The sequence below is a fragment of the Phocoena sinus genome, chromosome 3 (genome assembly GCF_008692025.1).
Source record: "Phocoena sinus isolate mPhoSin1 chromosome 3, mPhoSin1.pri, whole genome shotgun sequence".
Classification (NCBI taxonomy): Eukaryota; Metazoa; Chordata; class Mammalia; order Artiodactyla; family Phocoenidae; genus Phocoena; species Phocoena sinus.
Window position 1 is genome coordinate 19,421,857 of NC_045765.1, and position 18,192 is coordinate 19,440,048.

The 18,192-nt window shown below is 44.1% G+C and overlaps 1 non-coding gene across 1 annotated transcript; it reads right to left on the minus strand.

Annotated features, from left to right (window-relative positions):
- Nucleotides 1-7,089: 7,089 nt before the first annotated feature.
- LOC116752475 lies at nt 7,090-7,196 on the minus strand. The gene has a single exon (XR_004349540.1). It is a non-coding gene; the product is annotated as a U6 spliceosomal RNA (small nuclear RNA).
- Between the last annotated feature and the right edge of the window lie 10,996 nt (nt 7,197-18,192).

Below are 18,192 nucleotides of genomic sequence, written 5' to 3' on the forward strand. Positions count from 1 at the left end.
TGGTACACTTAAGGTAAAAAGAGCAACTGTAAAATGCAATCTCAGCCCAACTCCTGCCTAGCTGGACTTAAGTCACCATATTAACAGCCTGACTGAAGAAGAGGTGTGGCCATTTCCAGGTATAAAAACTATTTACTGCAGTCTCTTCTGTTTTACCCTTGAAGTCTTATTATTCAATAGGAAAATTATTAGTAAACATAAAAAGTGAGAAGAAAACAATCCATCGTTAAGAGATAAAGCTGTGAACAGACCAGACGTAGAGATGACAGGGACTCTAACTATGGTTAGTATGTTAAAGATATAGTGGAAAGGTTATGCAACGTGCAAGGACAGACGGGGAACTTCAGAAGAGACAGAACCAAAAGGATAAGAAGTCAAATGGAAATACTAGAAGTAAAAACCATGAAATCAGAGATGAAGAATTTCTTCAGTGGATTCACTAGTCAGATTGACTCAGTGAACTTGAAAATCGGTCAATAGAAAGCATCCAAACAGAAATTCAAAGAGAAAAAAGGTAGGAAAAAAAATCACAACAGAACAGAGTAACCATGAGTATGAGACAATATCAAGTGGTCTAACATTGTGTAACTGGAGTTCCAGAAGGAGAAGAGAGAAAAGTGGCAGAAGAAATATTTGAAGAGGTAATGACTGAGAATTTTCCAAAACTGATGAGGGACATCAAGCCACATATCCACAAAATTCAGAGAACCCCAAGCAGGCTAAGGCTTCTCCCCTTCAGAATAAAAAACAAATACAGAGAAACAACATAGTAAATCTGCTGAAAACCAAAGATGGAGAAAATCTGGAAAGCAGTGGGTTGGGGAGAGACACATTACATACAGAGGAACAAAGATAAGAATTATAGCATATTTCTCATCAGAAACTATGTACGCCAGAATAAATGGACAACACGTTTGAAGTACTGAAAGATAAAAAGCTGTCAACCCCAAATGCCATACCCAGTATAAATATCTTTCAAAAGTGAAAGTATTTTTCTGACAAGCAACAGCTGAGAGAATTCATTGCTAGCACATCTGCATTACAAGAAATATTAAAGGAAGTTCTTCAGGCAGAAAGAATATGATTATGATAACTGAAAGAAACTTTGGTCAACCCAAAGAAATGAAGAGTACCAGAATGGTAAAAATAAATAAAGGTAAAAAATATATATTTCTCATTTTAATCATGTTAGAAAGTAAATAACTATCCAAAGCAAAAAGAGTAACACTATATTCTGGAGTTGATACCATATGTAAAAGTAAAATGTATGAAAACCATAGCACAAAGGATGGAAGGAAGGAACTGGAAGTATACTCTTGTAAGTTTCTTACACTGTATGTGAAGTGACACAATATTATCTGAAGGTAGACTGTGATAGGTCAAAATATATATATTGTAAACCCTAGGGCAACCAGTATTTTTTTAAAGTATACTAGCAAGCCAATAATGAAACTAAATACAGTCATTTTAAAAACTCAGAAGTTAATTCAAAAAGTACAGATGGAACAAATAGAAAACAACTTTCACGATGTAGCTTTAAATCCAGCAATATTGTTAATTACATTAAATGTGAATGGTCTAAACAACACAATTATTAACCCCAAAACGTATCCAACTATTAGATTAGATAAAAAAGCAAACCCAACTATTTGCTTTCTACAAGAAATACACTTTTTTTTTCTTTTTCTTGGCCGCACCACGTGGCTTGCAGGATCTTAGTTCCCCTACCAGGGATCAAACCCTCACCCTGGCAGTGAAAGCACTGAGTCGTAACCAGTGGACCGCCAGGAAGTTCCCAAGAAATACACTTTAAATATATAGACACAGGTAGGTTAAAAGTAAGAGGATGGAAACATTAATCAAGGGAATATTGGGCTTATATGTGGAATCTAAAAATATGGTACAAATGAACTTATTTACAAAACAACAATAGAGTCACAGATGTAGAAAACAAACTTTTGGTTACCAGAGGGGAAAGGGTTGGGGGGGATAAATTGGGAGATTGGAATTGACATATACACACTACTATATATAAAATAGATAACTAATAATGACCTACCGTATAGCCCAGGGAACTGTACTCAATACTCTGTAATGACGTATATGGGGAAAGAATCTAAAAAAGAGTGGATATATGTATATGTATAACTGATTCATTTGGCTGTACACCTGAAACTAACACAACATTGTAAATCAACCATATTCCAGTTAAAAAAAATTGGATTGGGTATATAAATATTAGACCAAGTAGATGTCATTATAAGGATTATTACTGGGGATAATTAGGGTCAGTGATAAGACGATCAATTTATCAAGAAGTCATAACAATCCTATGTGTACATGAGTCTTCAAAACACATGATGCAAAACTGATTGATAGAATTCAAAGGAGAAATAGAGAAATTCACAATTATACTTGAAGACACTCTTTAAAAATTAAACAGAAAAAAACCAGAGTAATAACAAAGAAGACCTGAACAACACTATCAACTTGGCCTAACATTTATAGGACACTTTCCTGAAAACAGCAGAATGCATATTCTGAAAACAGGTACATGTGGAACATTTACCAAGATAGACTGCTGGACCGTGAAACAAAGAATTTAAATCATGAAAATATGGTCTATGGCCACAAAGGAACTGAATTAGAAATAATTCACAGAAAAATATCTGGAAAATTCCCCAATATTTGGAAATTTTAAAAAAACTTCTGAATAAACATGCAAGCTTCTAAATAACAAATGCAGCAATGTATAAAAAGGATAATACATTATGACCAAAGGAAGGAGGCAGTTATCCCAAAAATGCAAGGTTGGTTCAACATTATAAAATCAGTTACTGTAATTTGCTATATCAACAGACCAAAGAATAAAAATCATAGGATCATGTCAAAAGCTGCAGAAAATGCGTTTGACAAAATTCATTATGATTTGTGATTAAAAAACTAAGCAAACTAGAAACAAGAGATCTTCTTCAACCTGATAAAGGAATCTATGAAATTTCTACAGCTACATCGTTCTTAACGGTGAAAGACTGGATGCTTCTCTACTAAGTTCAGGGACAAAGCAAGGATGTCCAGTCTCATGACTTTTATTCAGCACTGTACTGGGAGTACTAGCTAATGTAATAAGGCAAGAAAAAATAAAGTCATATAGATCAGGGGTCCCCAACCCCCAGGCCGCGGACTGCTACCAGTCTGCAGGTTAGGAACCAGGCCGCACAGCAGGAGGTGAGCAGCTGGCCAACGAGTGAAGCTTCATCTGCCGCTCCCTATCACTCGCATTACCACCTGAACCAAACCATCCCCACCTTTCCCCCCTGCCCGCCCACCACATACATGGAAAAACTGTCTTCCGCGAAACTGGCCTCTGGCGCCTGAAAGGTTGGGGACCGCTGACATAGATTATAAAGATACAAAACACAGACTGCATGATTGTAGTCCTATCTAGAAAACCCTAAAGACTCTACAAAAAATTACTAAAGTCAATGTGAGTTTAGCAAAGTTACAGGTTACACAGTCAAAGTACAAAAAAAAAATCAGTTGTATTTGTACACACTAGCAACAAACACTTGGAAATTGAATTTTAAAATAAAAACCAGTACTGTTTATAATAGTGCTGAAAATTGTAAAATATTTAGGAAAAAATCTATCAAAATATATGTAAGAATTGTATGCTGAAAACTACAAAATATCTGTGGGACTAATCAAAGAAATGCTCAATATATGAAGAGATATATAGTATTCATGAATGAGAAAACTCAATATTGTTAAGATTTCAATCCTTTGTAAATTGATCTATAGATGCATACAATCTCACCAAAAAATTCAGCAATTTTATTTGTAGAAACTGAAAAGCTGCTTCTAAAATGGAAATGGAACAGTAAAGACCTAGAACAGCCCAAACAATTTTGAAAAATAAGAACAAAGTTGGAGCACTCATTGCCCCTGATTTCAAGACTTATTCTAAAGCTATAGTAGTAGCCATAGTAGACACTGTGGTATTGGCTAAAGGATGGACATATAGTGGAAGACAATAGAATCTATAAATAGATCCACACATATGTGATCAACTGATTTTTGACAAAGGTACAAGAGTAATTTAATGGAGAATGGATAGTCTTTTTAAAAATGGTGCTGGAACAACTGGACATCCACACAGTTTTACATTTAGGTTGATGATCCATATATAAACATACCTTTGTATATGGATTATCAACCTAAATGTAAAACCTAAAAGTAGAAAATGTCTAGAAGAAAATCTTTGTGATTTTGGGGTTAGACAAAGACTTCTTGGGAATATCATACAAAGCAAGACAAACAGGAGCAACGTTTTGTTTTGTTTTGTTTTGTTTTTTTGCGGTATGCGGGCCTCTCACTGTCGTGGCCTCTCCCGTTGCGGAGCATAGGCTCCAGACGCGCAGGCTCAGCGGCCATGGCTCACGGGCCCAGCCGCTCCGCGGCATGTGGGATCTTCCCGGATCGGGGCATGAACCCGTGTCCCCTGCATCGGCAGGCGGACTCTCAACCACTGCGCCACCAGGGAAGCCTGAGCTGGAGATTTTTTAGTGCAGGGAGCAGGAGAAGGTGGGGAGAGCCTTCAGACCAAGTTGCAGGCCAGACACCTGTGCACAGAGAGAGGGAAGAATGAAGAGCCGGGTGGGAAAGTCTCAGACTGCAGCACGGTTCCAAGAAAGATTCAGTCAAGCATTAGAGGAGTTCTCAAGCCAAAAGGGAGACTCATCTTGCCTGAATGGGTCTGCCTTTCTACCCAAAGCCTTGTGGTCAGGCTTTGGCTCGGAGACGTGGGGCTCTAGTGAAAGCTTGGCAGTGGGTCCAGAGAGCGAGAGGCAGGGACCATTTTCACACTCTCCAACCAGCATACACTCACAGCCACGACAGTCCACTTGTTGCACCACACAGATCTCCAGGCTCAGGAAGGACCTCCTCCATGGGTCCTGTTGGCCTCTTGTCTTGCAGGAGGATAACTTAGAAAAGGAAGGTTAGTAAGACAAACTACACTCACCGTTGCCTGCAGTTGGTGTCAGGGCTGCAGCTAGTTTCCATCCTCACCTTCTTCCAGTATCCACTGTAAGTTTTCCTCATCCTCAGCTATCACCTTAACAGGTCTTGGTGGCTTATCTGGTAATGTAACCCAAACCCTCATTTCTGAGAGATCTGGATTCCTGATAATCACACCTTTCTCAGGCCAGTCTTGCTGCCTGTGAACATTAATTGGACTCCATTCTCAAGGGCTTGGGGAGAGCCAGACCCAGATGTTCCTGTTTCATTAAACGTTGAGCCACTGGTCTCCAGGGATGGCCCCTGACATCCCACTGGGTCAGGGGACGAATGGTGACAGTAACAAGCAGACAACGGCAAAGAGGTTTGCCACCCGAAAAATGACGTTTATAGGGTGCCATGGTCCCTTGAGGAGTATACTCTCACACTGACTCCACAAATGGCCCGTGACACACAAGAGAGCAGGTAGTGGAGTACTCTCCCACTACTCCACAGAACAGGCCAGAATTTTGACTCAGCAAAGCTCAAAGGGAAAAGGGGTAGTGGTTTATCAAGTGCCCCAGGAGCATATAACATCCCAGACACTAGGCACTTTCTATAAATGACTCAGTCAGCCCCACCAATGGTCAGTGCTGCCTGGTCAGTGGATCAGACTTATCTCATGGCACCAGGAGGGAAGTCACTCCTTGTCCTCTGTAGGGACTTTTTGAGAAACTAATGTAGCTAGTTACCTGTACACCCCCAGGCACTCTGTCCTGGACCCTGGGTGCTTTGCCTACATGGAGAAAGATGCCCCTCGGCACTCAGTCTCAGACACTTGACACTGTAGCCTATGCAGCAGCTCAGGGAGGACTCAGCTTTTCATGATCCACAATTTAGGTTGGGATTCCTTAGCAGCACCCCACAAAAACCAATACTGTGCAACAGCCAACAAGAGGCAGGCACAGCAACAACCAGCAGTGCCTTCCTGGCAATTGCTGCGGCCTGTTGGATCCAGTTAGTAAGCCAAGAGCAGTTTGTAACTATCCTGCTCCAATTGTTAGAGTTCCTGGGATTTGTTTTAATCAAGTATTGTAAGACACACAGACAGGAAATGACCGTCATGAAGGAAGAAGTTAATACTCAGAGTCCCTAGAAACTGGAGGCATGCCAGGCCATGAAGGGCCACACGGGGTTAAACTTCAGGTGGTTTCAGTCTCCTAAAATGGATTGGGAAGCATTCCCTCCTTGGTCAGGAGGCAGAGGGGGAAATATGGGCAAAAGCCTGTATTGCGGTTTCTGCAGGAGGGAATGGGTGAGGTGGGGTAAGTAGGCTTAGAGTTGGCTAATTTGAATAATTTCAGTGGACTGTCCAGCGCTGTCTGTTAACTGGCTCTGGGGTGATCAGGGAAGGGGTAGGGTGACCCAGAGTGTAAGGGGGGTGGTGTGGGCTCCAAATTGGTTGGTTTGAGTATGAAAGGTATACTCGCAGATGAGTCGCTCACTGTCTCTAGGAATTGGGAGAGACGGTGGGGTATGATGAAGCTTTCATTCCTGGAGGGCCATGTGTTCACCATGGTACAGAACTGCAGCTATGCCTTGATCAGTTACTGGAGGCAAAAGTCAATAATGGGAGTTAGAAATGATAGAATCCACTCCCAAGGAGTTGGTTCACTTGATGCATAGGGAAATGCAGAGTAACAAGAAATAAGTGAAATGCACTCTGCCTTGTGTTATCTGTAATAGCTACAATGAAAGCAAAAGAGAGTGTTGAGGCAGATCCTGAGACTGGACCAAGCTTGGATTACAGTTGATCTGAGCTGTAGACAGTAGTCTTAGGGCCACTATCGAAGGGAAAAATGATACTGAAACAACAAACAGTGAAGATGGTTGGAATGAGTCACAAGAGACTGGGGAAAAACAAAGGGAGGGTCATGGGACGCATCCTAGCAGCATGGAAATCTGTCAATGATTATTTAGTAATGGGATGAATAAGGCAGACCTTTATGGGGTCAAAACAAAGGTCATAATCCAGCACTCTTGGAAGTTTTGTGGACTGATGAGAGCCCTGATATATATATATTTATTTATTTAAATATGGAATGCTTCACAAATTTGCATGTCATCCTTGTGCAGGGGCCATGCCAATCTTCTCTGTATCGTTCCAATTTTAGTATATGTGCTGCTGAAGCGAGCAGGAGCTCCAATAATGAAGGGCCGTAAATAAGTCTGCTTTATTTACCCTTGTATGGAGGAATTTTAAAAGCTGGAAGGCAAAGATGGCTAGAGACCTCCAATTACCTGGGGCAATGGTCCTGCAGTTTAATCAAGATAAGGACTGACCCCTGCTGGAGGCCCAAGGCCATATGAACTTGAGTGAGTAAAATGGTCAGAGGATGCTGAAGAGACTTTTCTGGGACTCCTTGTTATGGGATCCCCCCCCTCCATGCACTGTGATTCCAAAATCTGTATGTGAAGTCCTAACAGTGCTATAACTAGATTGTGAGGATATAGGAATGCAGTGGTTGATGGGATAAAGGTGAAAGTTTGGATGAAAACTGAAGGTGTGAACAGACTATGTGAAGTGGTTGCATCTTCTTTACCTGAATGTATTATGGGGATGGATATTGTGTCTGACTGGGGAAAGCTTCCCCTACCAGCGTTGTAAATCAGAAGGCATGGAAATCTACCCTTCCTCCAGTATTGATTGAACACGCCAAGTGGGAACCAGTGAGATTGCCAGAGCCCAACAGGTTGTTAATTTGCTGTACCAAAGCCCGGTGTGGAGTGCAGACTGGAGTTTACAGCAAAAGCCTGTGAGTGCCACCTAGTGGCAACTTCTGGGATTTGGGACCAGAATATTTGCATTTGAGAGAAAATCAGTACTAACTAGCTTGCTTTTGGACTCTGAGATTTCCCCTGTGACTGAGGGACATAAAATAACCTTGAAACCGGAAATACCCACAATTCCTTGGGTGATGTTGGAGAAATGCTCTAATGGGGAGGGCAATGCCCAGGAGGGTCGCATCATACAATAGAAATGGTACAGGAACGTGCTACCAGAGAAGGGGAAGGGTGTACTCACTCTTTTCCTCCAGTGCTGACTCTGGAACCACCTGAGGAACTGCTGGATCCTATGGTCACAGGGCTACTTGGCCAGTGCCCTATGAACAGCCCTCCACTGACCACCAAAGAGCTGCTTGATTTGTGGATGGTAGTTCCATGGTGAGTGGACAGCTTCCTGTGTGGAAGGAAGATAGAAGAAAATCTTTGATAGAAAATTTGACTTTCTTTGATAGAAGAAAATCAAAGCAAATCAACTCAGGGAGCCAGATTGCTTTTTCCCTAGCAGTGATGGAAGAATTGGACAATAGTAAAAAGCCCTTATATTTGGGTTTTTACCGACTCACAGACAGGGGCCAATGGCCTGACCATATGGTCAGGCAGAGGGCAATGCAAAACTGACCTATTAACAGGATGACCATATGGGGCACAGCCCTGTGGAAACCACTGTGGGAATTTGAGGGGTGCATTAAAGTAGTACATGTGATGCCCATCAGAAGAACCCCTTCCAGGTTTGGAAGATGATTTGAATTAACAAGTAGGTTTCCTGGGGTGCAGGTGGCCGCCTGGGTTCATGAAGTGGGTGGACAGAGATGTCATCCTCAGAGTAAGTTTTATGGAGAAGTGAACAGACAATTCAAACGTTTTTAAATTGAAGTATAGTTGATTTACAATGTTGTGTTAGTTTCAGGTGCACAGAAAAGTGATTCATTTATATATACATATATAAAACTAATCTGAAAAGGAATATATATATATATATTCCTTTTCAGGTTATTTTCCATTAGAGGTTATTACAAGATATTGCATACAATTCCCTGTGCTATACAGTAGGACCTTGTTGTTTACCTATTTTATATAAAGTAGTATGTATCTGTTAATCCCAAACTCTTAATTTATCCCTCCCCACCCCCTTTCTTCTTTGGTAACCATAAACTTGTTTTCTATGTCTGTGAGTCTGTTTGTGTTTCATAAATACGTTTATTTGTATCACTGTTTTAGATTCCACATGTAAGGGATATCATATGGTATTTGTCTTCCTCTGGCTTACTTCACTTAGTATGATAATCTCTAGGTCTAACCATGTTGCTGCAGATGGCGATACTTCATTCTTTTTATGGCTGAGTAATATTCCACTGTATATATGTACCATATCTTCTTTATCCATTCATCTGTCAATGGGCAGTTAGGTTGCTTCCATGTCTTGGCTATTGTACATAATGCTACTATGAACATTGGGGTGTGTGTATCTTTTCGAATTAGAGTTTTCTCTGGGTGTATGCCCAGGAGTGGGATTGCTAGATCATATGATAACTCTATTTTTAGTTTTTAAGGCCTCTATACTGTTCTCCGTAGTGGCCGTATCAATTTACATTCCCACCAACAGTGTAGGAGGGCTCTCTTTTTTCCACACCCTCTCCAACATTTATTATTTGTGGACTTTTTGAGATGGACATTCTGACTGGTGTGAGGTGATACCTCACTGTAGTTTTGATTTCCATTTCTCTAATTAGCAATGTGAAACTCTTTTTTTTTTTTGTCTAAAACGCGGAGAAATAAAGGCATGAAGGGCTGGTTTATACACCATTATGAGTGTGCACTCACAGTCAGCATGGTGGGGGGGCAAGGGATAGTCCCCACTAGATAGATCCTCTGCTTTTGGGGGAGTGGAACTTGGGGAAGAGGAGGTGGGAAGGGTGGTATAACTGGTATAACTATACTTTTTTTCTTTTTTCCTCACATCACCTCAACCTCTTTTGTCCTACCTAAGGCAGTGGTCCCGGGGCAAGGGCTGCAACTGCAGGTGCTGGAAGCAGATATGATCCCTAAGAAACTGTCACTATACCTTTAAACCTTTATGTCAGATTCCTAAGGATCTGATGGTGTGGGTTGTGCCTTCACCCCATGTGGCAAAATTGGCACTGAGAGTGAATGCAGCTACATTGCTTAGTAATTGGGATGGCCCACCAGTTCTGTACCCTTTTAACCCTACCCCACAGGAGTGAGAGTGGCCTGTGGGAGGGCAAGTGCTAGACTAGACTTGTATTTTTTTTTAATTAATTAATTAATTTATTTTTGGCTGCATTGAGTCTTCGCTGCTGTGTGCGTGCTTTCTCCAGTTGCAGCGAGTGGGGGCCACTCTTCGTTGCGGTGTGCGGGCTTCTCGTTGCAATGGCTTCCCTTGCTGCAGAGCACGGGCTCCAGGTGCGTGGGCCCCAGTAGTTGCAGCGCGCAGGCTCAGTAGTTGTGGCATGCGGGCTCAGCAGTTGTGGCTCACGGGCTCCAGAACGCAGGCTCAGTAGTTGTGGCACACAGGCTTAGTTGCTCCACGGCACGTGGGGTCCTCACAGACCAGGGTTCGAACCCTGGTCCCCTGCATTGGCAGGCAGACTCCCAACCACTGTGCCACCAGGGAAGTCCCATAGACTTGTATTGCTGCTGACAATCTGGACCAGCACAGTGGCCACCCCTAATGCCCCCTCCCAAAGTGGGAAAGTTAGGGTATGAATGGAGAGGAGGAGGAGGAATGGTAGCTGAGCGTAAAGTTTAATGGTTTTTGCAATGAGAGAAATCCAATATTACACTGGTGCCTCGGGAGAGGCTCAGAGTGAGACGTTATTGTCTCTTAGCTCAATTACACCAGAATGCCTGAAAGGATGATGACATGTTGCTGAGACCACTCCTGCTTTTGGAGCCTAAAATAATTGAATGGAAGTCTGCAAACCTGAATGACATCCATCACTCTGGGAGACATTTCTATAACTGGACTAATTGTTAATGGCCGAGTGGGACTCTGGTCATGTGCCAGAGCTTTTCAGGTCACGTCTGCTGCCACACTGAGGATAGGGTATAACACTGGCCTTGCTATGATACTGATATTCATAGTCAAATGTATTGGGAAATTGAGTTAAAGCCCCCTAAGGAAGTAAAACAGGTGGAAAATGACTGGCCTGAGGAAGGACTGGATTTACCTAATCATCAGCTAATTTCTATGCTAAATAGTTCTGCACAAGTTTATCATAAGATACAAGGGGGAAAATTAATAATTGAATTAGTACAAAAATATGAAAATGTATGTACTGGCTTTATAGGACAGATAGTTGTTTCTTTAAGTCTATCCCTATACCAACACTGGCCCCCCAACTCTTAGGCAATATGATCATTTTGCTGTAAGAGTCTTGGCCAAAAGCAAGGGGTGGCCTGTGTCCTAAAGAATTTAACTTTGCCCCAGAAGAGGTCTGGATTTTGCCCTCAGGTTCTGGGTGATATCTTTGTTTCCCCTAAATTATGCCTTATTCTCTGGGGGCCTTGGGCTAGCCAGAGAACAAGGCATAATTTAGGGTGGGTGCTGACTACACCTTAGGGTGGGGACAGGTCACACCAGAAAGACTGCACAGGTGATTTAGGGTTACATGGTATCAGTTGATCTGGAGACTGAGATTAACCAATCAATCAATCGTGCCTAAGTAATGGAGCCCCTAAAACTGAATACTGAGGCTCAGAATAGCCTCCCTAGTTCACAGTAGTCTGTGTATATTGTCACATGTTGATACTGGGAAAGTAATATGTCCTGACTACACAGAAAGCAGGAGCAGAAGTCCCACATTTCTTTTTTTTTTATTTTTAACTTAAGTTAATTTTTATTTATTTATTTTTTGGTTGCATTGGGTCTTCATTGCTGCGTGCAGGCTCTCTCTAGTTATGGATAGTGGGGGCTACTCTTCATTGTGGTGCACAGGTTTCTCACTGCGGTGGCTTCTCTTGTTGCAGAGCATGGGCTCTAGGCACACAGGCTTCAGTAGTTGTGGCACATGGGCTCAGTAGTTGTGGCTTATGGGCTCTAAAGCGCAGGGTCAGTAGTTGTGGTGCACTGGCTTAGTTGCTCCACGGCATGTGAGATCTTCCTGGACCAGGGCTCGAACCCGTGTCCCCTGCATTGGCAGGCAGATTCTTAACCACTGCGCCACCAGGGAAGTCCCAAGTCCCACATTTCATACTTCCCCAGACTCATGAGCTTCTTCCCTTGGCTAATCTTAATCTGTATCCCTTCCCTGTAAGAAACTGTATAATACAGTGTTTATAGTGAGTATAATAGCTTTGAGTGGGTTCTGTGAGTCCCAGAAAAGTGTCATCCCCAACAGTGGTTTTGAGAAACCCCTGAACTTGCAGTTAGGGTCAGAAAGTGATGGTGGTCTCGTGTGGAGTGTGTTCCTTCTAACTGTACAGTTTGCTAAACTTCTCACAAAGCTCAGCTCAAGAGGAATCTGAATGATGGGCCTCTCCTTCTGACTGCCAGATAGGTAAGGACTTGCACTCTTAAGAAAATAACCAAAACAAAGCAAAACAATATATACCTCAATATGGTTATACTCCATTATATTTTCCCTCACTTTTATATTCTAGAATCAGTAAAAAAATTATAAGACATGAGAAGAAGCAAGAAAACATGCTTTAATTTTTTTTTTTGCTTTAATTTTAAAGAGAAAACAGAGTCAATAGAAGAAGTCCCCTCCACATAAAAAAAAAAACAAAAAACGCCAAGTTATTGGAATTAGCAGACAAGGACATACAACAACTATTATAAATATATAAAATAATGGGAAAAGAACAATAATTGGGATAGAGAAGGGGGAATAATGAGTTGAATAGTGTCCCTCAAAAATTCATGTTCACCCAGAACCTTTGAATGTGACCTAATTTGGAAATAGGGTCCTTACAGATATGGTTATAAAATGAGGTCAGCTTGGGCCCTAATCCAGTGACTGGTGTCCTTATAAGAAGAGGGAAGTTTGGGACTTCCTTGGTGGTCCAGTGGGTGAGAGTTCACGCTCCCAATGCAGGGGGCCTGGGTTGGATCCCTGCTCGGGGAACTAGATCCTGCATGCATGCCACAACTGAGTTTGCATGCTGCAACTAAGAAGTCAGCATTGCCGCACTAAGAAGCCCACATGCCGCAACTAAGACCCAGTGCAGCCTAAATAAATAAATATTTTTTTTAAAAAAAAAGAAGAGGGAAGTTTGGACACAGAGAGACACAGGGGAGGATGCCTTGTGAAGATGGAGGCAGAGACTGAAGTGATGCATCTGCAAGCCAAGGAAAACCAAGAATTGCTGGTAGCCCCAGAGGTGAGGAGAGAGGCCTGAGATAGATGCTCCCTCAGGAGGGAACCAACCCTGCTGGCACCTGGAGTTTGGACTTCTCCAGAACTGTGAGAGAACAAATTGCTATTTTTGTAAGCCACTCAGTTATAATACTTTGTTATGGAAGCCCTAGGAAATTAACACGTGGGATAATGAGATATTCTGGGATATGGATAGAAAACTTTCAAAAACTGACTAAGTGGAAATTCTAGATCTGAAAAATATGATAGCTGAAATAAAAACTACAATGGATGGGCTAAACACCAAATTGGATGTTACAGAAGAAAGAATAAGCAAACTTGAAGACAAGTAAATAAAACTTATCCACATTGAAGCAGAGAGTAAAAAAACACATAAATACATTAACAGCATCAATTACCCTTGAGATATACTATGAAACTGGGAAACATACATGAAATTGGGGTCAAAGAGATGAGAGACAGAATAGGGGAGGAAAAAATATTTGAAGAAATAAAGATTGAAAAACATTCCAGAAGCTCAAAACACACCAAGCAAGACAAACACAAAGAAAACCACACGCAGGTGTATCATATCCAACAGCTGAAAATCAAAGATAAAGAGAAAATATTAAAACAAAATAGATCTTTACAGACTCGCTGGTCCCTGACAGCACATGACCCCCAAGAGGCCCTAGTATGCAGATGAGGATGTGACAGTGAGTTTGGAGTGGCATTCAACTCTGGAGGTAATAGAAGCACCAAGCAGAAACTCTTAGAGAAGCTGAAAGAAGCTAAAGCATTTAAGAACATATTAAATGGTTATCACTTCTTATCTTGGGATGTTCTTAAATATCATAGTATGAGAGAATCATGGTGGCAATGTGGATGTAAGATCAAAGAAAGATGGCAGGAACAGGCCATGGTGCACCTCTGCAGTCTGCTGTCCATCTCCACAGGAACCTCCTGCCTCCACAGGTCCCACCCAAGGATTCTCAGAGCTACAGGAATGATATTTTTTTCCAACTTCTTTCCTCATGGTGACTCCCCATGTACCTTCTTTTTTTTTTTTTTTTTTTTTTTTTGCGGTACGCGGTCCTCTCACTGCTGTGGCCTCTCCCGTTGCGGAGCACAGGCTCCGGAGGCGCAGGCTCAGTGGCCATGGCTCACGGGCCCAGCCGCCCCGTGGCATGTGGGATCCTCCCGGACTGGGGCACGAACCCATGTCCCCTGCATCGGCAGGCGGACTCTCAACCACTGCGCCACCAGGGAAGTCCAATATAAGCAATTTAAATACTGCCATCTTATACGTGAGAGAGGCAGTAGAGAAGAGTATCACAGATATTTTTTACTACAGAGAAATAGTTTACCACAGCCCTCAAGAAGGTACATGGGGGCTTCCCTGGTGGCGCAGTTGTTGAGAGTCCGCCTGCCGATGCAAGGAACACGGGTTCGTGCCCCGGTCCGGGAAGATTCCACATGCCGCGGAGCGGCTGGGCCCGTGAGCCGTGGCCGCTGAGCCTGAGCGTCCGGAGCCTGTGCTCCGCAACGGGAGAGGCCACAAGAGTGAGAGCCCCGCGTACCGCAAAACAAACAAACAACAAACAAAAAACCTTATCTCTCAGTACTTGATAGAACTAGTAGACAAAACAAAATCAGTAAGGATATAAACTTTTTTCTTTTTTGCAACACAATGAACCAACTTAATTTTTTAAAATTAAATTAAATTTTTTGGTTTTGTTGGGTCTTTGTTGCTGCGCGTGGGCTTTCTCTAGTTGTGGCGAGCGGGGGCTACTCTTCATTGCGGTGCGCGGGCTTCTCATTGCGGTGGCTTCTTTTGCTGCGGAGCATGGGCTCTAGGGCGCACGGCCTTCAGTAGTTGCAGCACACGGGCTCAGTAGTTGTGGGGCGCAGGCTTTAGGGCGCGCAGGCTTCAGTAGTTGTGGTGCATGGGCTTAGTTGCTCCGCGGCAGGTGGGATCTTCCCAGACCAGGAATCGGACCCGTGTCCCCTGCACTGGCAGGTGGATTCTTAACCACTGTGCCACCAGGGAAGTCCAACCAACTTAATTTGACACTTTGAGAACACTACACATAACAACTGGAGGATGCACGTTATTTTTACATGCCTATGAACCTTCATCAAGATAGATCATGTACTGGACCATACAAGCCTTGATAAATTTCAAATGATCAAAATCATAAGAGTATATTCTCTAACCACCATAGAATTAAATTACAAACCAATAACAAAAAGACATCTAGAAAATTCCCAAATATTTGGACATTATGGAAAACACTTCAGATTACCCACAGGTCTCAGGTCAAAGAAAAATTCTGAAAATATCTCTGTGTGAATGAAAAACAAAATAAAACAAAACTATAACACATCAAAGTTTTTGGGATGCAGTGAAAGCGATGTGCAGAAAAGAAGAAAAGAATAAAGTGAATTATGTACATTTCCATCTTAAGAAACAAAGGAGCAAAGGAAATCCAAAGTTGATTCTTTAAACAAATTAACAAAATTGATAAACTCTCAGAAAGACGGGCGGGGGAGAGAGAGAGAAACTACCTATATCAGGAATAAAAAAGTGGACATACTACAGGTCCTACAGAGGCCTTTTCCCGGTGACCTCATCCAGGGTAATTGGGACTGTAGTCTAGCAAGGCCTGGCCTCATGGCCTATTCCGCTGCACTTAAAGAGGGAGCAGCTAGCCTCCCTGACTCTGTCAATCACTGTGTTGTACAGCTCCTGACAACATGCCTGGGGGGCGTGGCATTCCAACTGTGGCCTCCAAGTTGGGAGCCTGTTGACTGCTACAACACCAGCCTCTTGTGCACATAGAGACCCAGGCCCACCAAGGCCCACCGCCCCCTGCTCCTCCACTATAGCTTGGCCAAGCCCCTTTCTTAACACTGGCTTCCTCTATCACCATGGTTATAGTCAGACAGAGGTGGCTGACCCTGAGGGACACAGGGCCACTGCTGCTTTCAGAAGGGTGCTCTGAAAACTGGAGGCCTGAGAACTTCCTGGAGGAAGTGACAGTTAAGCCAAGCTGGCAGAGGCAGGGAAATGGGCAAGGGCAGGGTGTGTGGCCTGACATGGCAGGAGGAGGGGCACAGCCCAGCTTGAACTTTGTCCTGAGGGACGAGGGATTCCTGGTGGGCCTTTCAGCAGGGGTACAACCTGGTTAGCTCAGTGACTAAGGAATGCTACTCTCTGGGAAGAGGGGAGGATGAGTGAAGTGGGAGAGGCTGGGACAGGGAGCATAGGGAGGGGGCTGGGCAGGGTCCGGGGTCTGAGCCAGGCCCTAGCTCCAATACTGCCCCAACTCCCACCTCCCCTCCCGCTGTTACTCTCAGCTGTGGGGAAGGAAGTGAAAGGGTTCTAGGGGAACAGCAGGAGCCATCTCCTCAGGCATCCTGTCCTTAGGGTGGGAGAGGATGGTGACCCTGGTGCCAAGGCCCTGCAAGCTGCCCTCTTCAAGGAGTCCTACTGGGGCAGGACAGCAGGGTAGGGGTCTCCTTCTCCTCTCCCACTCAGGGCACAGAGGCAGGCACTGTCCCTTGGAGCCCAGAGGATACTGGTTTCTGACAGAACCTGCACTGAAGTGCAGGCAGCATAGCCACAGTTACTGTAGGCAGGAAGGGCCAAGGGGTGGGGAGACAGCAGGGAGGCCACAGGCTGCAGTGTGCAGGCTGGACCATGCAGGACCTGGGGGTCTGGGGAAGAGCTTCTAAGACCAGTCACTGCTGAGGGGGCAAGAGCCCTGGAGGCCTCTGCCCAGCCCTGTGCAGATGGCACTAGCACTAGCATTTTCTCAGAGGGGCCCAGAAGGGCATCCAAGGGCTTGGGGCAGGAGCCCCATCCTCTCCACCTGCCTGCTTCCTGGGAAGGATTGCTTCCTGCTCCTCTGACTAGTGGCCCTGGCCCAATTCATGGGAGCCCTAAGGCCATGTTGTTCCCTAGCTCGAATCCTACCCTCCTAGGACGAAGTCCAAACTCCTCAATGTGGTTACTTCAGCTCCCCTTGCAGCCCCTGCCTCACTTCCACAGCCTCCAGCTGGAGCAGCCCTAACTCTTTTTTTAAGAGCTCCCTTCCTCTGCTGGGAGCTCTCCTCCTTCAGACACTCCCCCACAACCCTGCCCCAATCCTACCCCTGCTCCAAGGCTGGGCCACCTGGGTCCCAGATATCTGACTAGTGGGTTTGTGCCTACACTGTGTGGGTGCTGACTTTAGTGAAATAAAATTGGAAATTCATTCACAAGTCTTGTGACTCCTTTCTTCAGACATAACTAATTGCAGGTGGGGGTTTGGGGAACACTTCAGTCTGTTCTGGGCCCTGCCAGCCTCTCCAGTGTCAGCCTGCTCCATGCTCTTTGATCTCTCTATGCTGGCCACATTGGCCTCTTTCCATCTGCATACATTCCTTTCAGCGTCAGGGACTTTGCACCTGCTGTTAGTGTGACTGGGATTCTACATTCCTCCTATACATAGATAAAACCTACTCATCCACCTCCCCAGAAAAACCTTCTTTGACCTCCCTGATTAGGTCAAATGCTCCTTAGGACATGCCCTTACATTGGGTCTTTTCCTGTGAGGACCTGTCAGAGCATATCTCTACTGTGTGATTACTATGTCGGTCTCTCTGCCCCTCACCTGAGAGCTCTGCAGAGGCGAGAACCCTGTCTGGTTTTGCCCACGCTTGTATTCTCCAGCTCCCAGCACAGCGCCTAAGGTCCAGCAAGTGCTCAGCAAATATTTCATGAGTGAATGGATGGGTGAAGGGGTGGATAGTCCCAGGCAGCAGTTCTGGCTGGGCATGTCAGTGACTCCTCTGGAATTGACTCTTAGAGAAACTCAAAGGTTTTTTTCCAAGGAACTGAGGACTGACTGCCATGTGCCATGTGTTTACCCAGGACTGTCTCTTTATAGAGAATCTAGTTCCTCCTTCTCCCTCCTCTCCATTTCCAGGTCACAGATTCAGCCCCAGCCTGGCAGTAATCCTCCACCCCGTAACAGCTGCTTTT